Source organism: Dama dama, chromosome 9 (assembly GCF_033118175.1).
Source record: "Dama dama isolate Ldn47 chromosome 9, ASM3311817v1, whole genome shotgun sequence".
In the NCBI taxonomy this organism is placed as follows: Eukaryota; Metazoa; Chordata; class Mammalia; order Artiodactyla; family Cervidae; genus Dama; species Dama dama.
This window is the reverse complement of record NC_083689.1, coordinates 69,195,098-69,200,846: the sequence shown is the minus strand read 5'-3', so window position 1 is coordinate 69,200,846 and position 5,749 is coordinate 69,195,098. Positions and strand designations below refer to the sequence as shown.

Genomic DNA, 5,749 nt, shown 5'->3' with positions numbered 1-5,749 from the left:
ACATACTGTTACAGAAACTCATGTCCATGTGCCCACCACACAGTGAGGCCAAACAATACCAAAACATCAAAATTTGGAGCAGAGACAGGTTTATTGAAGGCCATGCAAGGAAACAGGTGGCTCATGCCTTAGAACCCCCAAATTCCCCAAAAGCTTGCATCAAAGCCCTTTTCTAGGAAAGGTGAGAGAGATGCGTGGTTAATTGTTGTGAACTTCTTGGTGTCAGATCCTTTGTTCTTGAGGTCAGCTCACAGTCAGCTAATCATGTTCCTATAAATCTTCACCAAACAAATGTTATTCTCTGTTCTGACAAGAAAGGGCAATGGCACAAGGCACAACTTTCACCCTCTGAGGTCCTGGCCCTGGCTCAGAGGAGGCAGAGCCCAGCTAGCAGCACCCTCAGTGCCAGGTCCCCAAACCCTGCCCACCTGTCATCGCTGAGGGAGCCAGGTGCCTACGACCCAACTGGCCCTCAAGCTCCTCAAACCACTGGTACCATGGGGGCAGGTCTCTCAGACTTACGACCCAAGTAGACAGCTGCTGTCATTAGGTCTCAGAGACAGGGATGAGGGGAGGTTCACTGTCACCTCGATGTCTGGGCCTGGCCAGTGTGTGGACTTGGCATGGGGTCCAGAGCCCTGCAGGACACAGCCCCCAACCTGTTCCCTGGGCTCCCAGCTCACCTGATGATCCAAGGCCCCTGAGGAGAGAAGGTCAGGATCCGCCTCTTACTTCACTCTCAGCCTGAAGACCACCTCTCCCCTGATTGCTGGCTGCAATGAGCCCACTTGTGCTTAGTTGCTCACACATGTCCAACTTTTTGTGACCTCATGGACTATAGCCTGCCAGGCTCCTCTGTCCACGGGGTTCTCCAGTCAAGAATACTGGAGTGGGTAGCCATTCCCTTTCTAGAGGATCTTCCCAATGCAGGGATCAAACCGACACCTTCTGCATTGCAGGTGGATTCGTTACTGTCTGAGCCACCAGGGAAGCCCAATGGGCCCACTAAGGGTCACTTATTGACAACTGGTCACTTGACAGAGGGGCCCACTGCTGAACAGGACCACTAACGGTCACTCATTGACAGTTGGTCACTTGGGGGAGGGGTCCACTGCAGTGCCAACCAATGGCTGAGCAGGACCACTAACGGTCATTTATTGACAGTTGGTTGCTTGGGGGAGGGGCCCACTGCATCACCGACCAATGGCTAAACAGGACCACTAACAGTCCTGGGGTAACTGCTGCCTGGTAACGGGGTGTGGGGTAATGGCACATACTAACAGCTGCATGCTAAGGGCTGGGCACAACCAGGCTCTACTATAATATCACTCATTTACATCTATCCAAGAATAACCTCTCAGGCTTCCAAATTACTACCAGGGTCCTGCCATTTGTCATACAAATATTATCATTTTCTATGTCATGCTCAAAAAAAGACAAGAAACTGCTTTTGCCACTTAGTCCCAGTTGGTCCCTCTGCCACAGGTTTCCTCTTCCCTAAGCTAGATGAGAAGTCCACAGGAACTCGGGAACTCAGTACTTTTTTTGTCTTTATGTTTCCCAGAGTTCAGCCTAAGACTGGCATATAGTAGTCACCGAATATAATATTTGTTGAATAAATCAATAAACTAGTCAATCCATCCTCCAAAAGAAGTAATGAAGCAGAGTTTGAAAAGGTAAAGGGGTAATAAGGAAATAAGAACAGGAAAGGAAAAGAAACCAGTTTCTAATCCTTCCAACAATCTTGTGATTGGTGCTGAACTGACTGCTACAAATAAAAACCTATTTTAGAAGATAAGAGAAATGTTAGTAAAGCTCTGGAAAACAAGGTTTTAAATTACAGCCACATTTGTCATTTTGTCCTTTTTAGTGTGTAATCTCTAAGAGGGTTTATAATACCAGCTTGTGCAAAGAAATAGTTCACCTGGCAGATGAATCAATAAATACAAATTAACAACAATAATTAAGGAGGAAAAAGTAGGCAGGAGACAGAACTAGAGTTGCTAAGTAAACTTCATTTGAGGCAAATCCCTCTCTGGAATGGAAGTTTTATACCTTTGGTCCTGCTTGTTGCATTATAATTCTTTTTGGTAGTGGAAAAGCACTGGTCAAAAAGTAGAAAAGTGCATGCTCATATCCCGGCTCAACCATGTACTAGGAAGGAACTTAACTTCTTTGAACTCACATGTCTTTGCCTGCAGTAAGAAAGGATTAGATTGGACGGTGTTTAGCTCCACTTCCAGTTCCAAAATTCTACTCTGGAATGTCCTATGTTCTTTTTAGTTCTCTGAAAGTGTTAGTCACTCAGCCATGTCTGACTCTTTGGGGAGCCCATGAACTGTAGCCTGCCAGGCTCCTCTATGCATGGGATTTCCCAGGCAAGAATACAGAAATGGGTAACCATTCCCTTCTCCAGGGGAACTACCTGACCCAGGAATCAAAGCAGGGTCTCCTGCATTGCAGGCGGATTCTTTACCAGCTGAGCTACGAGGGAAGCCCTGGTTCTCAGAACATCTGCCAGTTCTCTGAATATCTGCCAATTCACTGTTTTCTGAAAACGGGAAAATGAATTCAAACTGGCTAGTGTTTTGTTAGTGTTATCTAAAAATACACTTCAAAATAGGGATCAGGAAACTACTCCATGGAAGCAATGCATATCAGCAAGCTAGAAGCTTTTTACAAGCATCAATTTCAGCCTTATTCTTCTTCATCTCTTAAAGTATGTGTTTCAAACAGCAAAGATAATGAGAGACCAGACATACTTATTTACCAAGCTGATCTATGGAAGAAAAAGGAGAAAATAAAACATGGAAATTTAGACAACTGTTGACTCAAGGGATCACAAAAGAGAGAAGTCTCAGAAACCAGATCAGAAATGGAAATCCAATGGCTATTGGCAAGTAATAAGGGGATCTAACCAAGGATTAATTATCCTTCCTCTTCCACTACCTTGTTCCTATTAGGTAGAGATGAGGTAGATAAGGCAAGTTTGGTATTCTAGAAGTATATGGCCTCACTTTCCCGTATAAACTATATCATATCACTTAACCCATTTATAAACTTTGTTCTGGCTATCTATATTTACTGGTTAATTTCCAGGAGACCAGTATTACTATTTTCTTTTTCTCTTGCTTAAAAGAGAGGTACATTTATATCAAAATGTTTATATCCTGAGCAAATATATTTTTCATTCTTTTGAGGGGGGTGAAATATGAAAGAGAATCACCTGAATAAAAATTTGGACCATTCCTAAGATGTGGCCATCTGGCAAATGCCTCGAGGCATTAGAACTCAGTTATGCCTTAGAGATCAAGAGAAATGTAGCCAAAAAATATAACTCAAACATATGCTCTTCCTAACTAAGTAAATAAAACCATTAATTCCTACTTTAAGGGAATTCTCCTCTGCAACCAGACACACTGAGAGAAGCCCAAGGGCTCTTTGAAAAAGTCTTATTAGTGGTGACATTAGAGGAGCTCTGGCCCTTTACAAAAAAGTAAGCCCTTCATTGAGAATAAATGCATCTTACTGCCAACCTTTGTAGAGGCACACACCCTTGGCCATCTTTCCACAAGAACAGATTCTCCACATGAGAGAAGAGCGAGTTCTCTGCTGAGGAGCTATCTTTAAGCCTGGCATATCAGCATTTCTAGGAGCAAAGTGATCTTTTGTTTGCTATTTAGAAACGTTCAATTTCCACTTGGCCAGGATGCTGGTGATGTTTCCATTAAAAACGCATTCCTTAATTCTCAAAGCTCAAAACTTTACTCTAAGTAGCAAAACGTCTAGTGAGAAGAGTAAGCCTTACATCATCTATTTTCTATAGACAAGACGATACAACCAACTTTTTAGTTGCTGTTGATTTGCTCCTCGGGAAGCGATGTTGGGACGCAGCAAAGGCGGCAAAGGCCTGGGGAAAGGCGGCGCTAAGCACCACTGCAAGGTTCTGTGCGACAACATCCAGGGCATCATAAGCCTGCTCTTCGCCGCCTGGATCGTCGTGGTGGGGTGAAGCGCATCTATGGGCTATGAGGAGACCCGCGGGGTCCTGAAAGTGTTTCTGGAGAACGTGGTCCGGGACGCGGTCACCTACACCGAGCACGCCAAGCGGAAGACTGTCACCGCCATGGACGTGGTCTACGCTCTCAAGCTCCAGGGCCGTACCCTCTACAGTTTCAGCCGTTAAGCTTTCCGATTTGCCCTCAGGAGCTCGATTTTTTTTTGGCAACCAACTTTCATTCACTCTTCACCAGTCCTGCAAGGTGGGTCTATACCACTAGCAATCTCATTTGACACCAAGGGAAGCTCCTCAAGTGACACTATTCATCCAGAGGAAGTCAAGGTAATCCCTCTCAAGTAGTAATGGGTAACAAATTCTCCATTTGGCCATGAGCAAACAGAGTTCAGAGGTGAGATGTTTTACCAAAGATCACTGCAAACAGAAGGGGCATATGTCCAGGGGTTAGAAGAGAAAGTTATGGCCAAAATGTCAAATTCAAAGGCAAGCAGTGTTTTACGTGTAATGACTGATTTTACCTTCATTATATGAGACTTGGAACTGCTCAATACAGATGTACTTTTTAAAAGAACAAGGAGAAAAGTAAAAAATAAATTAAAAAAATAACAAAACATTACCCCCCCCCCCCAAAAAAAATGGGCAAAAGAAAAGTTATAGAAGAGCAAGAGGGTCACAGTTTAAACAATAGCAAATGGAAGGAAGCCAAGCAATAGGCTGGCTAGATAATTATAGACAAGTCATTTCACTTCCCTGACTATCTTTCAAAGATTCTAGAATGCACATACTACTCCTGAGGACATCTGTAAGAAGCTTGTAAAGTGACAACACTGAAATCTGAAGAAGTCTGAATGTCCCATAATTGCAAGCTGTTACTGTTACCAGCATTCCAATCCAGTTCAACTTCCTTTCCCTGAAATTCTGTGAATGTAAACTTGAAACATAACCACAACCAACTTTTCAAACTTTTCTTAACAACAAGTCATCCTCTGTAGCCCTAATATTACAGATCTCCCAGAGGTAACTTGAAAGAAACAAGAAATGAGGTTGGAAAAATGAAGATCAATACAGAGCTGATGTTCATAATAAAGCCAAGTTCAATGTGGGACAACTCCTAAACCCTGTCTGTCAAAAAGATGATCACCACTCATGATAACCAGGGAAGTAGGGCAACCTGTGGTGAAAACTCAAGATCAGTGACCTCTTGTCAAACTGTATTAAAAATCATAATTTAAGATTTTTAGAAACTTTAAAACACTAATCAACTAAAATATTAGGAGAATAAACCCAAGTTATTTCTGAAACAATTTATATCATGTCCAACTTCTGTTTTATCTTTTGTTATCAATCATAAGATTTTTCACTTCACTTCCTCCCCAACACCCGCCCCTACCCCCGATAAAAAACAAACTTAAACAGGGCTCACAGGAAGTAATAGGATTCTGTTGGGAAACAGTAAAAAAATGGCACATATCTTCTTTGTTTTCAGGGTGGGTCTGTGTATGCATCTCTGTATGTTTCACACTTGCTAAGAACTCAGTTTGTACAATGAATATATAATATATGGCCTTTGGGGCTTTGTGAAAAGGGCTCCTTAACCAAAGATAATTAATTCTGTTAAGTATTTTTCTTTAACACATATATAAAGACTTATATATATAAGTCTTATTTATATATAAAACACATATATAAACACTTATGCCCAAGGGGAGCTGCCACCTCCTCCTGCTTCCC

At 42.5% G+C, this 5,749-nt stretch overlaps 1 pseudogene; it reads left to right on the top strand.

Annotated features, from left to right (window-relative positions):
- Nucleotides 1–3,880: 3,880 nt before the first annotated feature.
- LOC133062906 (histone H4-like) lies at nt 3,881–4,186 on the top strand (annotated as a pseudogene).
- The last annotated feature ends 1,563 nt before the right edge of the window (nt 4,187–5,749 follow it).